General features: G+C 46.2%; 1 protein-coding gene across 2 annotated transcripts in view; it reads left to right on the top strand.

Moving 5' to 3' along the window:
• The first annotated feature begins 5,942 nt into the window (after positions 1-5,942).
• The window catches only part of ZNF572 (zinc finger protein 572), a 53,957-nt gene continuing 36,936 nt past the window's right edge, over positions 5,943-22,963 (top strand). For both annotated transcript variants that reach the window (XM_057737538.1, XM_057737529.1), the window contains exon 1: positions 5,943-6,059. The gene's annotated coding sequence lies outside the window, so the exon portion shown is untranslated. The remainder of the gene's footprint in view (positions 6,060-22,963) is intronic.

Genomic DNA, 22,963 nt, shown 5'->3' on the forward strand with positions numbered 1-22,963 from the left:
ATTGTGCATCTAGTTGGTGGCGTAATCACTCAGAGAGGAACTACTTCTTTAAAACTCACTGATTTGACTATACATCACTAGTGAGATATACTCCAAGGACAAAAATAACTATAAAAAAAATGTTTTAGCTGCTCCCAGTGACCAATAATAATCTGGTGGTAGCATCTGAATTGATATTCTGAGCCTCCTGAGACAAACAGGAACTTACACTCAGCCACACCTTCTCCCACCGACACCAGTCCTGTTGCATATTCACTGTTGTTTTATTTGGATAACATGATCATTTAGTCCATCTACTTCATTTCACCAGATCATTTGACAAGTGTTACCCCCAGAAAATTCAGAGTAAGTCTATGTGCAGCCCATAAACACAGTCCCTGGTATTTGTGGCATATGCTTACAGTGACCATGATTTCAAAGTTAGATTGTTTTAATTATGGTTTTTTTCCTTGGCTGTGTGATGACAGGATAAATAGTGATTGAAATATGAGTGTTCTTATATGTTTTCCCACCCTCTGCTCATTAAAGAAGATTCTGACTTGGACTACTCAGGTCCTTATCCTCCTCCACCCTCCATCTAGGACCTTGTCTTGCTAGACCAGTTCTTGGGCTTTTGTGATGGGTAATTATAAGATGATGGAGAAGACAGGAAGACCATAAGATGCCCATGGCAAGGAGAGCTAAGAGTTGTTTGTGGGGGATTGTTGAGGACATGTGCAGCTGCAGTGTGTGAAAACAGTGGGCCTTAGGGCAGAAGAGTGTTCATTGTGTTTGATAAATACAGGTTATTTTGACGTTCTTTTTTTTTGCGTGAACTGTGTTTCTTTAGCCATAACTCTACTTCCGAACTGGACCACATGGATCATGAATTTATAAATGGTACACTTGCAATGGAACAGAGACTTAGCCAAGTTTCTGAGTAAAGGTGGGAGAGGATTTTAAGGACACAGAAGGGCTGCAATTGGAATCGGGGCATGTCTGAAACAGAAACAGCTCCAGGGGTGATCTTCTCACATGCTCCATGGTCTCATTCATGTGGTTCCTCTGCTCCCTGCACTGTCGTTTTCCTCATGCCTTCGGGTGGTGTCTCTCGTTACACCTGGCGTCTGCTCCCACGTTGCTTCTGTTTGCCCATGGCCCACGTGACGGTCCTGCTCTGCTACCGAATTAATGCCTCATAAGGGGGAATCTGATGAGCCCAGCTTATTTTTTTGAGTTGGCCCGTTCCATATGTGATAGCTCACACGATGGATTGGCTGCCTTGGGTCTGGTACATACTTCTAATCTAATCGGACTCATTCAGAAGTGACAGGCTCAGTTGGAAGAAAATATGGCCTCGGTGGCTCTCCCCTGAGCAAGGCTGCTGGTAGCACAGATTCTCCTTGAAGTGGTGGTAGATGTTGGCAAAATGAGACCTGATGGTCTGGTCCTGGTATATGGAAAGTGCAAGCCTGGATTCTGGTCCAGGCTCTGTCTAGTGTTGCCACTTTGAATGTCATTAACTTCTCTATACCTCAGCTTTCTTATCATGCTACTTCCCGTCTCAACAATCACAGAGTTGTTAGGAGGACGAAGTAAAATCAGATGTGAAAAGGATTAGAAAATTTTTTGGTACTTCACAAATGTAATATTGACATGTTTCTTTAATACATTACAAGATACACATTTTTTCATTTTATTACTTTTAAATCAGAATATCTTTCAATTTATGCCTTATAATTGATGTGAACATTTAATGCTGTAGTTTTTGTTGTTTCCCCAAATGTTGTAAAGTCAACGGCATGTCTTAGAATCAACGGCATGTCTTACAGTAAATAACAATCTGTGTTGGTTTTCTATCACTGTGGACCACAATTTAGCAGTTTAAAACAATGCCCATTTGTCCTCTCACAGTTCCTGGGGGCTCGCCTGGGTTTCTCTACTCAGAGTCTCACAAAACTGAAATCCAAGTATCGACAGCCAGGGCTGCTATTTCACATGACAGGGGTGTCCTTTTCCAAGCTCACCGGTTGTTGGCAGAACTCAGTTCCTTGCAGCTGTAGGGCTGAGTCCCTCTGCGTCTAGAGGCCGCCCCAGTCCCCTGCCACGCAACCCTCTTCAAACATGGTAGTCTGCTTCTTCAAGGACCATGGGAGAGGGTGTCTTCTGCTTTTAACCTCTGTGACCTCTTCTGCCTCGAAACCCTCAATTAAAGGGTTTCCGTGATGGGGTCAGGCCCACCAGGATAATCTCCCTTTTGATTAGCTCAAAGTCAACCTATCAGGGACATCTGCAAGGTCCCTTCACCATTGCCATGCAGCAGCGAGACCTAATCACAGGCGTGAAATCCCTCATGTTCTCGAGTCCCGCCCACCCTCACAGGGGGAGGGGATCATCCCGAGTGCGGGCACCTCGGAGCCGGAATCCAGGGGGCCATCTTAGAATTCTGCCTACCACCATAGCTAAAAATCTAGGAAGTATGGCAGGGTGACGAGGGAAGATTTCCTTTTGTGTCTTCCTCTTCCACCTGAGCACTCAGTACCAAGAGTGACTCTCAGATGGCCCTAGTGGAAAACTTATTTTTCGCTCTTTGTATAGCCTTTCCTACATTTCCCTCAGGGAGCCAGGTGTCCCAGCAAGTAACTTCAGCTGCTGGGACAGACAGCTGCTGCCTAATGGTGCCCTTTGAGAAGGATGGTCCAGTTGCATTTGGGGTTCCTCAGAGAATGAAGCCCCAGCGCCCCCAAGGCACTGACTGTAATGCATTCACTTCTTTCCTGTGCACGTATGGTGGGACGAGTTGTGTAACGCACTTAGGAGGCTTTGATGGAATCCTCACCAGAATCAGAGAACAGCTGGTCCTGATGAGCAGCTCTGGTTGAGATCAGGTGGCCTGATTGGCTGCTGGTGTTTGCCGTGGGTGTGGTGAGGGGAATAATAGCGTGGGTGCCGTGAATTTGCCATCCCTGCTTCCCGGCCTTCAGGCTTGGGTGCAGCACCATTGCAGACCAGCTCCTCTCCTTCAGTGTCTCCCAGATGGGCGACTGCACTGCACTCCACCGCAGTGCACACAGAACATACGAGAGAGAGGATCCTGCTAATGGCTGATGATCTAAGACGTTCTTGCCCCCTGCACTCACTTCCTAACTTCACTGTACTTTTTCCTCCTTTCCCTTCCTTCTAGTGTTAGTGGAAGGAGTCAAACTAACATCACATCCCTAGAGTTAAAACTGAAGGTCATCTTTGGGCAAATCGTGACTGTTATCAAAGCCTTCCTTTGCCTTTAGAGGGTCCTTAATATGTTATTGTTAGTAATGAGAAAGCCTGACAACTTCAATCAAATCAAATCAACAGAGATCATCCCTCTTCTTTCTTTAGCTAAAACCAAGAGCAACAGCCAAGCTATTCACACCACCCTCTCTTGTAAATAGCTGGAGTATTTGTTTTGTCTGCATGTTCCACTAGAGTGTGTTTCTTGCAGGAAAGGTACTGTATCTTGTTTCCCATTTCATTCCTAATGCCTGGCCTATGGCCGATACATAGTAGCCTCTAAGTAAGTTCTTGATGTGATGAACAAATGAATGAATAAAATTCAAACTCCTTCCAGGTACTCAGGACCAAATAGCTTTGTTTTTGTTTGTTTGTTTCATAAAGTCCAAAGGTGCTACCTCTCTCCTCCCTTCATTATCATAAGACAGTTTAGTTTGATGGCAGAGGGAAAAAAAACAAAACAAAACAACCATGGGAAGAAGGTAAATGAATTACACCAGGATCTGAGAGGAAACAGATAATGCTGGTGATTGTTCTTGTCAGCTTATAACAGGCAGGATATAAATACATAATATAGAAGAGGAAATTCAAAAGAGACACAGGGAAACAGTTTCGAGATTTTGAAAAATAGCATGTTGAGGACCTGCTTACTCAGAGGCAATTAGAAGATGACCCAGGGCAAATCATGCTTCACTTTGCTGTTATTGTTTGAATGAGATGAAATTTCATAAGCCCGGGAGCCCCACCCCTTCCTGCCTGTTTCATTGGCACATAAACTGTTTTTCAAGGGGTGAGGCTAGGGTCAAGGATGAGCGCTCTCCCCTTAAGCCCATACTACAGAGGCCAGTGCTGTCTTTCTTCTCAGTAACCCCTCCCCCCAATCCCATCTTTTTTGCTAAACTTTAATTTTCAAGGCATTCATGGGACGTAAAACCCTCAGTTATAGCTTTTCAGTAGACATACCACGGACAACTTACATTTATTTTGCTTTTGGCTTTTTTTTTAAGTTGTTGCTTTCGTCTTAAAAAAACAGTGTAGCTAACACACAGATAGCTATTTTGAGTTCAGGAAAATGATTTCCCTCGGCCATGGCACCTTGTAATCAGAACTCAAAGTTCTTTAGCTGTTGTGTGAGCTAGGTGGCTGCTACCCTAGATGACAAGATGGGGTCTGCAAACTGTGCCTCCAAACACTGCAGGGATTCAGAGGCCAAAGCTTTAGAAAGGAAACTGTGGGCCTGATTGATGGTGTTGTCTGGTTAAACTCCAGACCAGGCAGATGGGATCTACAATGGGAAACCCAAGTTCTTGGCCACCGAGGAGCTAGCAAGCTTGGCAAAGCACGGGAAAAACACAGAGAGGAATTCTCAGCCCATTCCCTCGAACCTTCCACCTCAACATGTCCCAGTTGCTGACCTGCTGTGTTTTAGCGCTGGAAAATGCAACTGCCCCCTGTTCCTAAAGAACTCCAGGAGAGAACCCGGCCCGTTCGGTCTTTCTTAACTTGCTTGCAGGGTACATGTCGTGGCTAGTTCACAAAGCAGGTCCTTGCCTATACATGCTGCCCTGTTGGATAGGATAAACGTCTGTACACATTAGACGGCAGATATCTAATCGCTTAGGTCAATACTCAGGCTCGTAGTCTCGGTTGCATCCCAAAGTGACTGGAGAAGAGCTCAGGAAAGCTTGCTCAACTGGCTTCCGGGGCTAAAGAAAGGTTTAGCCACACTACCTACTCAGTGACTTTGGACAATTATCCTCTCCTCTCTGAACCTCAGTCTCTTCATTTGTAAAATGGAGACAGTGCCCGCCTCATAAACTCAGCGTGTGAGGATGAGGTGAGATTCTGTACTGAGAGCGTTTGCCTCTGTGTCCGGCCCACGCTTAGAAGTGGCAGTGAACCCACAAGCCATGCTCACACATCGAGCCCTTCATACAGAGCAGCCCTGGTGTCCAGGCAGGTCACGTCTGAGGTCTGCCTTGGAGCCTCAGTTTGCACACCTGTCTGGCTCCTCACCTCCTGACCCATTCCTGGGTCTCTCCTGCTGCAAGCCCCCAGCTTCCTCTTCCCTCTGGGCGCATACTCACTCCTGGGCCCCAACTGTAGATTCAGCTTCTTGGCTGGACTCAGGGCTCCCTCCTGGAAGAGGGTTTGTATTTGCCCTCCAGATCTCTCCAGACGTACCTCAGCCATCCCTTCAAGAGGTATCTGGCCCAGAATCAGCTGTGCTGCCTCCCATCTAGGTTCTGAGGTGCCCAGGCTACATCACCCATGGGTGGCAGACAGGACTGTGAGATGGAGGATGGACTGAAGATTCTGTGCAGGGGGGACTGTGCTCACATGGCCGTTCTTGGGGTCCCAGCAGTGGCCAAATTCTTTATGGCTCAGAGTCTTCACAGATGCTCTCTCCTTACTCTTCTATTTTTCCCTGACTAAACCCTACCCATGCCATCAGTCTCAGCAAAATCCCTTTCTCAGAGAAGCTGCTATGAATGAATATCTGTGTCATTCCCCGCCCGCCACAACTCCAAATTCATATCTTGAAGCCCTAACCCATGATGTGGTGTTATTTGGGGCCTTTGGGAGATAATTAGGTTTAGGTGAGGTCATGAGGGTGAGGCCCACATGATGAAGTTAGTTTAGCGCCCTTATAAGAAGAGGAAGAGACCAGAGCCCTCTTTCCCTCTATCATGTGAGGACACAGTGAGAAGGCAGCTGCCTGCAAGCCGGAGGAGGGCCTTCACCAGACAGTGACTCTGCCAGCACCTTGATGGTGGACTTCCCAGGCTCCAGAACTGTGAGAAAGAAAGGTTTGTCGGTTAGGCCAGCTGTCTATGGTATTTTGTTATAATAGCCTGAACTAACACAAAAGCTTTCCTTGAGTGACAATTATTAGCCCCCTTCAGTTATATTGTCTCAGGAAATATTCTGTGCGTGTGTTATTTCATTGCATTTGTATATAATTTGTATAAATTATATACTTGAGTGAGGATTTGTTCAAGGTTATCTTTCCCTATATCTGTTAGGCTATGATACAGTAGGATATAGAGATATATATGAGAAACTCCAAATGACATAACAGAACTTTATTTTTCTCTCAGGTGAAACTTGGGGTTGGTATAGTGGCTCTGCTCCACAGAGTCACCAGTTTTGCCATCCCTAGGGTGTCATCTCATGGCCCAAAATAGCTCAGAGCAATATCACTCCTGCCAGTGGAGGGGACAGAGGGGAAGGGGCAGTGACGCCCTCTCCATTTAAGGCCTGCAGCACAGTGCCTGCCTTATATTGAGTATCAGATAAATCACCTGTGGCCCCTATACCGTGTCGTCCCTTACCAGCACAGGGAGTGTCAGTCACTATTTGTTAGTGGATAGCTATGTAAATAGGGCAATATCCATGCTCTGAAGAAAACCACAGAACATTTTCTAAAGAAGAACTGGTGTCTGCTGGACCTCCTTCCGACTTCTGGTTCCTAGCGGTGCCTTCTCCACAGGCTCCTCTTTCCCAGGAAACAGCCTCTTCTTCCTGGACTGGGCAGGCTGAGGTCCGTGCGACGACCAGTGGCTGATTTTCAGAGCCCAGCATCCACACCCAGTTCAAATGTCACCTCTTCTGTGAAGCCTTCCCTGACCCTCTTCCTCCCACTCGCTTCCTGCCCAGGAAGGCCTGGAAGCATGAATCACTTCCTCTGGACTCTCGCTGCTCCCTGCCCATTTCTGTGTGAGCGTTTGTCCCACTGGAAACGGAGGGGAGAGCTTGGTCTGGTTCCATTTGGAATCACCCAGGCACAAGCCTATGAGGCCTGTCCTTCTACCCTCAACTGCTAAGAGACTTCGGCCATTAAGAAAAGGTGGTCTCATTAAAAGAAGATTAGTCAGAATGTGATTGAGCAAAGTCTAGCGGGCACACATGGGCACCACTTTTGCTGATTAACAGAGGACAATGTGCTGGTTGCTAATAAGAAGCTGAGAGACCAAGGAGAAGGACAAAGGGTATCGCTCCCCAGCGCTGGCCACCTGTGATGCTCCGAGGAACAGAAAGGGCACGGGCCACAGAGACTGCCCAGGTTTCCAGGAACCTGCTGCTTCTGATGTTGGATGCTGTTTGCTGGAATGGAGACCAGCTGGTTCTAGAACACTGGCTCCTCTACATGGTCCCTCTTGGTTGAGAGCTTTCATCTTGGGCCCCACGGATTCCACTGACATCCCCCACTCAGGATGCCCCCCAAAGACTCGTTTCTAGGCTCGGAAGGAGGAGGGGGAAGCTTCACCCTGTCTCACTTTGTATTTCTGAACCTCCAGTCTCCTCAAGGACAGGCTTTTGACGAAACGCTCAGAACCTTTCTCTCTGGTTCTTCTGTATCATCCCTGCGCCGAGGCACAGATGCAGCCCCATCCGTCACCTGAAGGAAAAGGGGTCAGAAGGCAGCAAGAAGCATGAGTGGGTGCTGGGGGGGAGGATATAGGGTTAAAATGTCAGAGATCTTCTACCCTGTCACACTGTCGCGCTACTGTTTATGCTTATCTTCCTTATAGGTTGCAAGACGCAGAACGCAGGCTAGAACTGTGCGTTACTGGTTTTTTTTTGCATTCAAGGCCTGCGTTAGGCCACATTTTTGGTAAATATTAAATGAATGGCCATAAATCTATATGACAATTCTTTGTTGGAAAGTGGTCATCACGTACGTTGATAAGCACTTTGCAGATTTGTCTCCATTACTTTGTTTAATCCTCAAAACAATCTTAGGAAGGAAAGGCAGGCACTATTATTTCTCACCTGATGGAGACCAGAGAATTAAGAGACTTGCCTAGGGTCCCCTTGTTAGCTAAAAGCAGGGCTGAGACTGAGACCAAGGTCTGCTTGCTTCAAGGCCCACGTTCTTTCCAGTAGGAGAGAGAACAGGAAAGGGAGACAGAAAGGGTGTGGGCCATTATCAGAACCTTGGGTCTCCTGTTAACTGCTCAGCTGTCCTTTGAAATAAAGTCCCTTCTTTCAGGGTCAGATTGAAGCCTGGGGTCAGAGAATAACCTAGAAAAGGATGCTTATGTTGAATAATGTATCACTTGGTCACAGTGGCTAATAGGAGCCTTTGCCAATTTAGTGTAAAGTAATTCTTCTCCAACAGTTTGGTCCCCTCTATATTCTTAAAAATGATTGAACACCTATAAGAGCTTTTGTTTATATGGGCTGTGCCTATCGGTATTTGCAATAATAGAAACTGAAGCTGAGGAATTTAAAAAATATTTATTTATTAACTTTAAAATTTAAAGATCATTTTACGCTTTTCCAGCTTTAACATAAAAGATGCTTTTGTTGTTGTTGTCTTTAAATTTGTCTCCAACAAGCATCATCTTCCCATCCCCGATGGGAATCAGTCGCAAGTAAAGGGGGCCCAGAACCCACTTTGGGAGTTGGAGGCAGAGACTTGGGAAGTCCTCAAGCTCAGACTCCCCCACGGGGTGGGAGATATACTTGGAGGCCCCTCCCCCTCCCCCCAGGGTAGGTTAGATTTCATCTGCTTCACAGGACTGTGGGAGCAGTAGAGAGTGTAGGGGCCCTGGGGCCCCTGTCCTGAGACAGGAGTCTGGAGGCAGCCCTGACCCCCTGGGAGCGGGTAGAGATTAAAGAAGGCTGATCATCACCCCTAGGAAATGCTTGCAATTTGCCGGGATCAGTGGGGCTGGGACCCCAGTTTGGGGAGGGAGTGGTTAAGAGATTGAGGAAACTGTCTGAGGCCCCCAGAGACGAGCTGCAAGTGAGGGGAGGTCAGGGCTGGTTGGGGCTCAACTGTCCGTCATGCTCTCTGGCTTAATGGAAGACAGCTGGATTCTCAACATGCTTCTGTGTTTAGTCTCTTCCAAGACTTTTTTTTTTTTTTTAGTTGAAATACATGTAGATGTCCAACCTGTCACAGCTAGGTAGCAGGGAAAGGGAGGAGTATTTTAACAGCTTCTTCAGATAACTGTAGATATTCCTCTTTGATACCCACAAAACTTGACAAATTTCCTAAAGACGAGTTGCAATGTGGAATCTGAAATTATATCAATGAAATGTTCATCCTCTGTCATATTAAAACCCATCAATTGATCTTGCACTTTGAATGGCTCTTTGACCCGTGCGGATTTGTACCATCGTGCATTGGTCACTCAGAAGCTATTCGTGTGCTGAGTTATACAGCTCCTCTGCATGGAAGCATGTTTCTTTACGCACTGTCAGAAAATCACACTTATTAATAGTACCACTGATATCATTAGAAAAGTCTTTAAGTATTAGAAAGCTGTCACACTCATAGCAGCAAGTGAATTTTTCCCCCTAATTCTAATTTTTCACTCAAAAGCTCAAGTTTTAGCATTAGCAACAAATATTGTCAGTTGCTTTCCTTTGTGTGATAGGCTTACTTTGTTCATTTGCTGGGAAAATGTCCGCCAATACCTAAGTCTGAATAACTATAGTTTGTCAGTCATTCTCTCAAGTACAAAATTGTATTCCATGGGGGACAAAAGAGAGAACAAGTTAGCTTGCAACTCAGATATTTGCAGAAGATTGTCTTTTCCTTAAGACAGCTGTCTTATTTTGGTATGCAGCAGAAATGCTTTTGTGTAGTTCCCATTTAATTACACATTAGTGTGAAACGGGCTATTTTGTCCCCTGTGAGTGCATGGGGGTGAAGAAAACAGTGACAGCCGGTATACGTCGGTGCCACTGCCTTGATTCATGCTAAGGTACCAGCAGTTTCACCCCTTCTTTGCTTTTGCACCATCAGTTAAAGTGTCAACACAGCAAAAAAGGCAAATAACATCTTAGTTTTATTAGGGAAATAGCTTTGACCTTGAAGACCCTCTGAAAAAGGTCTTGAGGATGCTGAGGGGTCCATGAACCATCCTTTAATGGTTGAGAACCACTGACCTCAAGCAATAACTAGCAGTAGAAATTGAGTCAGCTGGTAGAGGACAATAATCATTCCTCTTGGTACCAGGAGATTTGTGTTTAGTCCTAGCCCTTCTCTGGGCCTCAGTTGTATCTTCTGTAAAAGGGGATAATAATATACTATCTTCCTTACAGAGTTGTTGTGAGAAGTAAGTCATGGTGATGTAATGAAAGTGCATTGTAGTGGGTAAGGTTCTGGGTGAACTAGATTCTTTCAGAGTCTATGAGTATCTGTAGGGAAGGGAGGAGCCCAGGCCTTGGGTCCTGTTGCCAAGATGGCCTCTGCTGTGCCCTCATCTGTCAAGCTAGAAGGGGAAGGAACTTCTACCCCATAGTGTGCCCTCCAGGGAGTAGAAAGTACCTTGAAGCCTCTTCCCTCTCCCACTCCTTTGCCCCTCACCCTTGAATCTCAAGTGGGCCCTCTGTTCTACCCAGCAATGCTACATTTATTTTGTAAGTTTACTCTTCCACTGTCCCAGATGACCACAGGAGGAAAAACTATGGGCTCTAGGGCTAAGCAAAGAGTTCTTAGACTTGACACCGAAAAGCACAGTCCATAAAAGGAAAACTCGATGAACTGGACCTCATCAAAATTTAAAGACTTTGCTCTGTGAAAGACCCTGTTTGGATGAAAAGACAAGCTACACCCTAGAGAAAATATTTGCAAGTCACTTATCTTTATGTATCTAGAATACATGAAGAACTGAAAAAAAATGAACAATAAAAAGGTGGGGGGGGGGGACATCCCTGGTGGCACAATGGTTGAAAATCCACCTGCCAATGCAGGGGACAGGGGTTTGATCCCTGGTCCGGGAGAATCCCACATGCAGCAGAGCAACTAAGCCCATGAGCCGCAACTGCTGAAGCCCATAAGTCCTAGAGCCTGTGTGCCACAACTGCTGAGTCCACGTGCTGCCACTGCTGAAGCCTGCACACCTGGAGCCTGTGCTCCACAGCAAGAGAAGCCACCGCACTGAGAAGCCTACGCACCTCAATAAGAGTAGACCCCACTCGCCACAACTAGAGAAAGCCCATGCACAACAACGAAGACCCAACGCGGCCAAAAAAGATAAATGAATAAAAATAAAAATTAAGTAAAAAACTAAAACATTTAAAAAATTAAAAATAAAAAAATGAATTTTAGAAAGTTAGAAAATAGAAGATGAGCAAAAGACACTAAACAAACATTTCACTGAAGAGGCTGAATAGATGGCAAACGGGAAATGTGAAAAAGTGTTCATCTTCATTACCAATAGGAAAACACAAATTAAAAACACAGTGAGAAATCTTGGTTGTGATGGCGTGCTGTAAGGTTTGGCAAGATGTTACAACTGAGGGAAAATGGGGAAAGGGTCCACAAGATCTCTCTGTATTACTTCTTACAAGTATCTTGAAATAGAAAGTGTAATTTAAAAATGAAAGGATAGATGATGTCACAGCCCTGCTCCAGACCTTGAAGAATTTCCTGTCATACTTGGAACAAATCCGAACTAGGTGATCATGTCTAACAAGTCCCACAGGGTCTGGCCCCTGCCTCCAAATTCATCTCCTACCATTCCCTTCCTTTCTCGCTCTTTTTTTGGAGCACAGGCTTTCTTGTGATTCTTTGAATTTCCAAGCTTATTCCTACCTCAGGGCCTTTGGATCTGAAGTTTCCTCTGCTGGTATCCCACTTTCCCCAGAGCTTTGCATGATTTTCTCTCATCACTCCAATCTCCCAAGAGCGTACCTTAGAAAGTCCTTTTTCAACTACTCTATCCAAAATAACACCCATTCTCTCCCACCCCCCACGTTACTCTGACAGTTTATTATACACGTATTTGCTTGTTTGTGTACTGCCCGTCTCCCTAACTAGAATGTAGGCTCCACGTGGGTAGACTTCTTGCCTTTTATATTCCCCACTGCAGCCCTACGGGCATGGCACATGGGAGGGGCCCAATAAATCTGTCAAGTGAATGAATGAACATAAAAATGGGGAGTCGACATAGGTAAACGTTTGCTTTGCTGCACATCACTCTGTACTAAGCTCTCCTTACATTCCCTGCAAAGCAAAATCTGCCGAGGCTTGGGGAATTAATTTTTCCAAAGTAGAAGGACCTAGGTTTGAGTCTCACCTCTGACACTAGGGCGGCCATATGAACTTGAGCAAATCACATCAGCCTTTTGAGTCTCCTTTCCTCATCCTGAAGTAAGGATTACCCTAAGGAGCCTGGGGATAATAAGATGTCAGTATCTCTTTCCTAAACCTGCTCCTCCTCCTGATTCCCATCTCAGCACATGGTACCACCATCCACCCACACGCCCAAACCAGGAAGCTGGATGACTCAGTCTCTGCGCCTTCCTTCTCCACTGCCCCCACACGCAGGCAGTTGCCACGTCTTAACTAGTCTTCTCGTAAATCTCTCCCACAATTCTTCCACCTCTGCCTCTCTCTTCTCTAGTCATCATCTCTTGCCTAAACTATTGCAGTATCCTCCCTAATTGATCTTCCCCTTATCATCTATACCACTGATGAAGTAATTTTTCTACTGCGCAAATCTGATTATATCAGTACCTTACCTAAAACCCTTAAATCATTCTCCATCGATGTACGGGTAGAGACCAGATTCCTTACCTAAGCACTGATCTGGTCCCTGCTCATCTCTTAATCCCGTTGCTCATCCCTCCCTGACACTTCCTGCAAGCTGCAGCCACGTGCTGAAACGGGCCATCCTCAGTCCCCTTTCCCTGACTTTGCACATGTTGTTGTCCCATCTCTCTGCTGCCTGGCACCTCTGAGATTGTCAGGGCTCAGCTTAGCATTACCTGGTGGCAGCCCTGACTTGCCAGTCTGTTCAGTGCCCCTCTCTACACTTCCATGATAACCCATGCCTGACTCTGTTACAGCACAGGGCTTAACACACAGTAGGCACTTAATGTTTATTAAATGAGTCATGTGTGTTAGACATTAATAGGAATGTTAAATGCAAAAATCACCCACCTTCAGAGCTCTTCCAGCTCAGTGGCTGATCTCGGCCAAAGAATGATGTCTGGATTCAAAGAGACGTGGGATTGAATCTCAACTCTGCCCCCTAGTCGCCGAATAACCTTGAGCCTTAACCTCAATGAGGAAAATAATGGGACTTCCACAAAGTGTTGTCATGAGCATCCAATGAAATCATGCAGGAAAAGCACAGAGAATTATGAAGCTTGGCCGATAGTAAGCGTCCAGTGAGTATTAGTATACCTCCCTCTAGTGGTCTTGGTACAAGAAAAGAAGGCAAAAAAAAAAAGAGAGAGAGAGAAGAGAGGATCAAGAGGCACTAGGGGGGTGAGGATGGATGAAGAAGAGTGGATGGATGGGGTGAGCTTGGTCCAGAGAGCTGGTGCTCTCTCGGTGAAGAAAAAGCCGGAAGGGAAGAGGACAGGAAGCAGCTTGAGGGAGTGGATGTCACCTTTTATAAACAACTAGAACCGCTGCAGTTGAGGGGACTGGGTGAATATTCCCAGCCAGCTGGTGAATCTGAGAGCACCGCGGTATTTTCCTGAGTTAGAAAAAGTGGAGGCTGAGGCTCACCTCCAACTTGTGGTAATCCTATCTAAAGGCCATTTCCCTGCCTTCCTTCCACCAAGATGTTGCAAGCACCTAGTTGATGCTCAGTACTGCTGCGTTGAAGGGTGAGCTCTGAAAGGGAAGTCCACAGTGGCCAGCCTGTGGTGCTGTGAAGAGCACTGGCTTTGGAGTCCCAGTGGCCTGGGTTACACTCTGGGTGAGCCAAATACCAGCCGTGTGACATTGGATTCATCATCTAACTTTTCTGCCTTTCAGTTTTCTCATCTGTAAATGGGAGATAAAATACCTACTTCGAAAGATTTGGGGGTATTGAGATAAAGATGGAAAAAGTTTAGTACAAAATAGTCTAAGTTGCAATTCCCTCCCTCCTATCCAACTCGCTCAGTTTTCTTTTATTCTTAGGACTCTGACCTAATATTTTATAGGATTTTACTTATTTTCATTTCTGTCTGCAATAGAACATAAACTTCAGGAAAGCAGGGACTTAGTGCAGTGTCTCGTTTGCCATTGTAATGCCAGCACCGCAGCAGTGTCTGGTGGTGTTGCATAAATGAACAAATAAATTCTATTCATTTAATCGCTTCCACTAGAATGTAAACTCCCTGATAACAGGATCATATAAGTTATTTATTGCTGTAAAACAAGTCACCCCAAAACTTAGTGATGTGAAAACTTTAAAACAATGAGAATAATGATATCTGTGGATCAGGAATTTGGGAGGGGCTCAGCAGGGCAGTTCAGCTCAGGATCTCTCCTGAGGGTGAACCTCAGGTGCCAGTGGGGTTACAGGCATCTGAAGGCTTCACAGAGCCTGGAGGTCATCTCCAAGGTGGCTCGCTCATGTGGCTGACCGTTGCTGCCAAGATGGTCCTTTCCCCATGGACGTTTGTTGGGGCTGCACTGACTGTCTTCCTGACATGGCCGCTGGCTTCCCCTAGAGCAAACCATCCAAGAGACCATGAAGGAAGCTGAAAATGCTTTTATGATCGAATCTTATGCTGCCAGGCATTAGAGTTGCATGTCATCCCGCCATGCTCTATCGGTCACACAGTCCGATCTCAGTTCAGTTGGGAGGAAACCGCATGAGGGCATGAATACCAAGAGGTGAGGACCATTGGGAGCCATCTTGGAGACTGGCCACCACAAGGACAGTTTGTCAATATGACACCAGTGCCTGGTACATGGTCAGCATTCCAAAAGCATGTGTTGAATCTGTGAATGGACACCTGTCTTGCCATGCTAGGCATCGCAAGGAACTCAGGCCCTGCCCTCAAGGAGCTGGGCTTCTAGTGGGAAGAGACAGATACATAAAGAGACATTTATAGCTCTGTGTCCCACAGTGGAAGATGGTCTAAAAATTCCAGGGGGGTGTCTTCAGTCTGCTGCAGGACCAGATGAGGAAAGAGTTCCTGAAGTGGGTGATGTGGGCAGAGATCTGCAGGGTGAGATGAAGTATCCAGGGGAGGAATGAAAGGAAGGAAGTGCCAAAGAAGGGGGAGAGCATGTGCAAAGGTCGAAAGAAATAAAGGGAGACAGGAGGAGGATGAAAAGGAGGGCGAGATGTATCATCAGAGCCGTGTTTATTTCCCTTTTATATCCATCAGACTTTCATTAGTGCCCTTGCCTACAGTAATAGTATATAGCATTATAGAGAAAGTAATCATAATATAATAACAAATACTATAATAATAATAAACAATAATGAGGGAAGAGTTGAAAGCAAATGATGGAATGATGTCGTGTTGAGTTTCATTGTCTCACGATTGTCTCTAGTCAGCACGTGTGGAGCGCCTGCCAGGGACCAGGCTCTATGCTAAGTGCAGGGAATGCAGAGATGAGTAACATGGGTGGCTTTGGTGTGTAAGCAGCTAAGAATATGAAAGGATAGGGCAGAGGCACATGCCTTTGTACGTATAATAGTTTGTAAGTATTAGGATGCGTTTCAGATTACTGTGATATATTGGGTTGGCCAAAATGATGGTTTGGGTTTTTCCGAGCATAAGATCTTGCGGAAAAAACCCGAACAAGCTTTTTGGCCAATCCGATATATTCCCTGAGAGAGGCACAAGGCAAGGACTCAGAGGGCCAAAAGAGGGCGCTATTGCAGACATTCGGGGGAAGAACCAGCTGAGAAAATCTGATCCGTTGTCAACCAAAGTACAGTTATTTTTCCAGACTGATTCAGTCTTTTGCTACACCTTTCCTGCATGCCTTCATCACCCCCCCCCCCACCCCCAAGGGGCTCAGGGAAGAGCCCCTGACCTAGGGTGGGGGTGGTTGTGCAGGGGAGTTACGTGCGAGTGTGGACGCCCCTCGCGTTTGCTGGTCTTCTTCAGCAGTGTCAGATGTTGCCCAAGGGGTAGAGAAGTGCAAGGAGGAAAATAGGAGCAGCAGCAGCCGGGGTCCCCGAGCCCCAGCTCCCAACATCTCTGGCTGAAATGATGACTTCATATTCATTCTCCCTGGGGCTTCCTCCGCGTCCTTCGTCCTAAGGAAATGAAAGTTATTCTCACGTGTTCTCCCCTGGCACCCATTACCAAGTACACCAAGTGGAGGAGCAAGTAATTGCTTCATTTTAAAGTGAAGTGTGTTGAAACCAAGAGGCAATAGCAGACTTGTCCAAGCAGCGAGCTGGGGAGGGAGGCAGGGCTTCCGCCCATCAAAGCCGGGGCGAGGAGAGGCCTGGGAGGTGGTCTGGGAACAGAGTCCCAAAGGAGGAGCCGGAGGCGGGCCTGGAGGAGCACACTCCTTCCCCAAGAGGAAGGGACCTGCCGAGGCTGCGGGTCATTAGAGTCTCGCAGAGCCTGGGCCGCAGTCCCATCTGGTACATCCCACCCCATCATGGACGGGCTCTAGTCTCACAAGGCTCCTCGAGGATTCGAGGAATTTAGAACCCAAAGAACAGGGTTTCCCTGGTGGCCCAGTGGTTGAGAATCTGCCTGCCAATGCAGGGGACACTGGTTCCATCCCTGGGCTGGGAAGATCCCACATGCTGCAGAGCAACTAAGCCTGTGCGCCACAACTACTGAGCCCATGAGCCGCAACTACCGAAGCCCGTGCACCTAGAGCCCGTGCTCCACAACAAGAGAATCCACCACAATAAGAAGCCTGCACACTGCAATGAAGAGTAGCCCCCACTCTCCACAACTATAGAAAGCCCATGCGCAGCAAAAAAAGACCAAACGCAGCCAATTTTTTAAAAATCCAATTAAAAAAAAAGAATACAAAGGACAGCGGCCAGTTCTTGCCACCTCTCCTGAGCTCCCTGTGGTCTCAGGGCAGCCACTCCCCAGGCCCTCCCCCCTCTCCCCTCCTATAGCACAGCCCAAGGATATCAGTTGGCCACCCATGAGCTCTTCTTTACACTAAGGGACATTGACTTCACCCCAATCACTATCACCCACACCACCGAGACAGTGAGAAACCCCCTCTCTAGGCGACATGAATCAGTGGGGCCACAGCCCCCATAGTAATAATCATCTCCATAGAACACCAGCACACCCTGTCCCTGCCCTCACCCATGGTGACAACTGAGGGCATGATATGTGGACCCAGCTCCAGCAAAGCCCAAGGGAGGAAGAGGTCAGTTCTCCAAGGAGTGGGGGCGGGATGCACTCTGGAAAGGCTTCATGAAGGAGGCATCCTTTAAGTTGAACATTGGGAGATGTGTCTGCCAGACGGACTGGATGGGGATGGGTCTTGGGGAAGGAAACAGCTTGAACAAAGAGCAGCAAGACACACTGATGCCTTTGAGCAGCTGTAGGAGGCTCCATGGCAGGGGGTCAGAATGGAGCATGGGGAGTGATAAACCTGAAGGGAAGCAGAGCCTGAGTCACAAAGGCCCCTATGACCAAGTTGAAAGTGTGCACTTTGCCCTGAAGGTCAATATCTGGGGAGTCGTTGAAGGGTTCTAAACGAGAGAGTAACATTGGAGCAGGCTTTCCCTTTTAATGGCTGTGTGACCCCAGACAAGATACTTAACCTCTCTGTGCCTCAGTTTCCATATCTGTGAAGTGGGGATATAGGGTTTTTAGGGAGGTTTTAAAAGCTATTATACATGTAAAGAGCTCGGCACAGTGATTAACATACAGTGAAGCTCCACAGGTCACAAATTCTTATCATTGGTACAGTTTTGAAAGATCACTCTAGTTTCCAGGTGGAGAATGAAGGAGAAAAGAGCAAGTACGGACCAGGGGGACCACATAGGAGGCGATTGCTACTGCCCAGGTGTGAAGTGATGATGGTTTGAGCTCACACGGAGGCATTGGGGCAAGACCACACTGAACTGGAACGGGAGATGTTGAGAACAGAGGACCTTCTGGAATGAGTGGCTCTTGGGAGACGGGGGTGGTGAGGGAGAGAGAGGGATGTGGATTTGCCTGCTAGTCACTAAGGTAGAAAATACGGCTTGGGAGACTGGGAAGAGGAGCAGGATAGAGGTTGTTGATGTGTTGAGTTTGAGAATATTGTCTCACCGGGTGGAAGCAGTGAAGGGCACATGGTTTCCCTCGGCTGGAGGAAGGTCACCCAGGGAACAGAACTGACAGCAGCACAAAGCTGGCATCTGAAGCCATCAGAGAAGACGAGATGGCTCAGGGACCATGTGTAGCCTTGGAGAGAAGCTTGCCAAAATATTTGAGGAGGTGGGCTGATGCCTCCCCTCGCCTACAACCAGAGCAAGAAATAAAGAGACCCTTGAAGTCCTTGGCTATATCGGCCACTAAGAATGCTGGATTGTCTGTAAATTAAAGTTTATTTTTCAGGCCCTAGGAGTGGTTGAAACAGCACCCCTTTAATATTTGAAATTTGAAACAGGGCATTACCACATCCCATGGCTTTAACCACATGCCCTCTGCGGTCAAGGTCATGAGAGAAGCACTTCCCCGCTCTGCTGAGCCAGAGCCCCCCTGTCTGTCCAGATCCGACACACATGCCATTCTTCCTCTCCCACCTAAGGCAGCCAACGTGGAAATAGTTCTGAATTATGTTCCACAGCAAAAGCAATGAGATGTGATTTTTAGTAAAACAAATCTGCGTGCACATTAAAATTACCTGTGGAGTTCAAAACCAAAACCAAAACCAGAAATCCTGTCTGGACCCTTCCCTGGGGCTATCAGCATCTCTGGGGATACTTGCTGTGAGGCCTGGGTGAAGACCCAGGGACCCGTTCTCCTCGTCTGACTAGCCTGGTCACGGATCACTGGGGAGATGACAGCACCACAGACCTGGGTAGAAAAGGGCGGCACCCACTGCACACCCCAGCCCCCAGGCTCACGGAGAAGCCACTTCGCCACGTGGCAGGCCCTCGGTGACAGCGGCTGGCCGTAGCTCCGTGTGCCCGGCTGGAAGGAGCTGGCGCGTGTTAGCTCTCTGCATCTTTTCTAGACCACTGATGTCTGAAATTGCATGGAAAGGGCTGTGAGCTCCATTCTCAGCTCTTCCTTATCCCAGATCACATCCTGCTGTGATGAAAACCTCCCAGGAATATTCCTTCTGGCTAGAGTTTCCCTCCAACGGTCTTTGTCCGATGAGCCTCTGGCACTTCCTTCTGCCTTGCTGGCAGTTTTCATGTCCTGCCTTGTCACTATTGACATTTTGGGCGGGATCATTCTTCACTTTGGGGGCTGTCCTGTGCATTGTAGGCTGTTTAGCAGCATCCCTGGCCTCTCCCCACTAGATGCCAGTGGTACCACCCCCTCCGGTTGTGACAACCAAAAATACCACCCACCATTGCCAGATATCCCCTGAGCAGCCCAGCTCTCCATTGCTTGTACTCAAGGGGAAGAACTCTTTGAGGACAGGGTTCATTTCTAGTTCGGCTCCTTATTTCTTCCAGTGCTTTGCACAGTGCCTGGCACTCAGTCAGTGTCTGCCCAGTGACTGTGAGAGGAACTTTCTGTGTGACGGTTTGTGTTTGCACATGCGGGGGATGGAGAGCTTTGTGAGATGTGATGTAACACGTTTCCTTCTACTGTCTCTCCTCCTCCCATGAAAGTATGTAGCAGACCCTGTTCTTCTTTGTCTCTGGGAAGACTTGTGCCCAAACTCTTGTTTCCAAAAATCCATGAAGGTGAACAGGGCTTGAGAACAAAATGATTTTCCTTTGGATTAAGAAGAGATTTCCAGAGACTTGGGCAAGAGGTAAGAGAAAAGTCAGTGTGTCCTGGAGCTGTGGCTGGAAATGATGTACCAGGAGACGTGATCCTGGGCGGAAGCCCACAGGCTTGGCCAAGACCTTGGGTCCTAAGTGTGGCACAGAAGCGGCAGAGACCACCTAGCCTGAGATAATGGACATCTGAGTGGGGGTGGGGGTACTGATGACCAGCAGGACCCTCTGGATACCTGAACACTATGTAAGGTCTCAGATCCCTGGCACAAACTCTGGAGGACTCAGGGAAAAGAAACTCCAAGAATGACTGAGGCAGTATGAAGCTGGAGAGGAAATTAAGTTGATTTATTGAAAACAAAGAGATGCCAGTATTTCTGGCACACCAGATTTTCTGACTTGGGAGTTGTTTCATGGTCAAGTAGGAAGTGCCAAATTAATAATAGCTAATATTTATTGAGTACTTACTATGTACCAGACACTGTTCTTTCAGATTTTGGTGAATTGTCTCTCTTAATTTTCACAACATTCCCATTAGTAGGTTCCGCTGTAATCATGGATTTAGGGATGAGGAATTGGTAACATAGTCTAGCTGGATGACTTGCTCCAAGGTTCGGCGAAGTGGTGGAGGCCACAATATGTAATAACAATAGCAAACACAGGTAACACTTATTGTGTCAGGAACCATATCATGGGCTTTGTATGTAATGATTTATTTAATCTTTACAACAACCTAATGAGGTAGGTGTTATCACCATTCCCATCTTATAGAGAAATAAATGGAGAAATAGAGACTAAATCATTTGCCAAGTCTCCCCGCTCATAGCACACTTGGAATTTGAACTTGGAAAGCCTGGCTGCAAAGTTTGTGTGTCCAACCACTAAGCAGTGCTTCTGAGATTCCAGGAAAGACCCTTGCTCTTAACCATACTCTGCTGGGTGGGCACCGGGATTCACAAATGATCCAGTGGTAAAACAGGATTTTAGTAGGAACCAAAGGGTGATTAGAACCAAAATGGCTTGTTCTTGTTCCAAAGGGAAGAATTCGGCAACGCTTTGAACTGTTGGCTGAGCTCTGGAATTTCCAACCACTACTGAACTGGAGACCAAGGCACCCACCCATCAAGTCATTAGCTTTCTTTATCTCTACAGTGGGGACATCAGTGCTGATCTGAGGCTTGGTCATTGAGGCTAACAACTCCTTGTAACGTGCCTCCCAGAGACATTAACCCTCTGGAGCCTGCTAAGAGGAGAACCCTTGTCACAGAGGAACAATGGAAGGAATTGAGAATGTTAAACTTGGAGAAATCCAAGGGGGAACACAGATATTTTCAACACCACCAAGGATCCGGGGTCAAACCGACCAGGAGTCAGGATCTCCTGGTGCTTGATGGTTAGTTCTCAGCCACCTGGAGTGTTTTGGGTGGTGCTTGATCAGTTGATGTCCCACAGCAGGCTCCCCAAATACAATGAGCAGACTTGTTTAGAACCTGATTTTGAACTAACAATAAAGACAGTCATTGGGATTTTTCTGTTTGTTTTTGATAACCAGAGAAATATATAAATTTGGAAATGATATTGGGTGATATTAGCAATTTCATGTTATTTTTTAATGGGTGTGATACTGACATTGCAGTTATGCAGGAAAATGCTCTGTCCCATCCCCACCACTTACTTTTTTTTTTAAAAGATCTATTTAAGAGTCAAATGACTTATTATGTAGAGTTTGCTTTAAAATACGAAAAAATAGGTTGGGCTAGATGAAACAAGTGTGGCAAAAGGTTGATGGCTGTTGAAACTGGGTGATGACTATGTAATGTGGTCTCTATTTTTTGTTTGTGTTTGGAACTTTTTATAACAAAAAGGAAAAGATTCATGTGTCATTTTTACCCACGGATATTTTTGAATTAAGGAATACAGAGGTCAGGTGGCTAAATTTAACTCTGAGATTTCTTGATGATTCATTTAATATAATCCAGTAGCCAACACACATGTAAAGGCAGAGGTCTGGGTCTAGGTCACTCCTACACTCATTTCTATACCTGCTTAAGTCTCACTTGAGGCATTTTGTGAACACATCCCAGGCAGGTCAGGAAACATTCTCTAAAGGAAATTTGTCCCACGCAAACTGCCTCACCCCAGTTATTTCCTTATCAAGGACATCCTCATTCACAGTGACATGAAGGCTTCTTGGCAGGCACATTTGTCTCCGGAGATGACCCCTTCATCAGAAGTCAAATTTAGAATGGCCCTCAATCACATGGGAGAAGTCAGCCATAGGATTGAAGACTTGGCATTAAGTCCTGTCCTGAGTCAGTCTTTCTTCTCCATTGACAGCAGAGATTCCTAGTGCCTGGGACAGAGCTCTGAGTCACTCAGATATTTCAATTACTGCAGATAGAAGTCCTTGGCTTTAGATATACACAACAGTGTTTATAACATGGTAACTTTTGTTTAAGAAAGGGGTAATAAATACAAACAAATATGCATATAAACATGTATAAACACATATTTACTTATATTTCCAAAAAGAAACAATGAAAGAATAACCCCCCAAACTAATGAAAATGGTTATCACAGAGGAAGGAAGGGAAAAGTGTGGAGAGATGAAACTGAAACTTCCTTAGCAGTACTGACTTTCAGTATTATGTTTCACATGATTAAAACACAAAATTAAACTTAAGGAAAAAAAAACCTACCTGGCTACCTATTTTGACTTTGGAATGATGTAAATATTTTACATAAGTTTAAAAACTATTGAACAAGTAAAAAGCAATCTCTAAAACCTGAAAGCCACTGAAGTAAACAAACCTAACTATATACCAAGTTGGTGGCATAGTCACACAGAGAAAAGAATAACTTCAAAAAAACTTTAAACTCGATGTTTTGACTGTATATCCCTTGAGCAGTAGCCTTTAACTTGGGGCACTTTTGCCTCTCCCTGTCCAGTGAATATTTGGCAACATCTGGGGATGTTTTTGGTTGTCACAACTGGAAGGTTACTACTGGCCTCTAAGTGGGTAGAGGGTAGAGGCTGCGATGCACAGGGTGTTCTTAAACAGAGATAAAGAATATATCATAAAGGAAAAAAGAACTAAAAGTTGTCTTTTCAAGATCATAATATCAAT

Source organism: Hippopotamus amphibius, chromosome 5 (genome assembly GCF_030028045.1).
Source record: "Hippopotamus amphibius kiboko isolate mHipAmp2 chromosome 5, mHipAmp2.hap2, whole genome shotgun sequence".
In the NCBI taxonomy this organism is placed as follows: Eukaryota; Metazoa; Chordata; class Mammalia; order Artiodactyla; family Hippopotamidae; genus Hippopotamus; species Hippopotamus amphibius.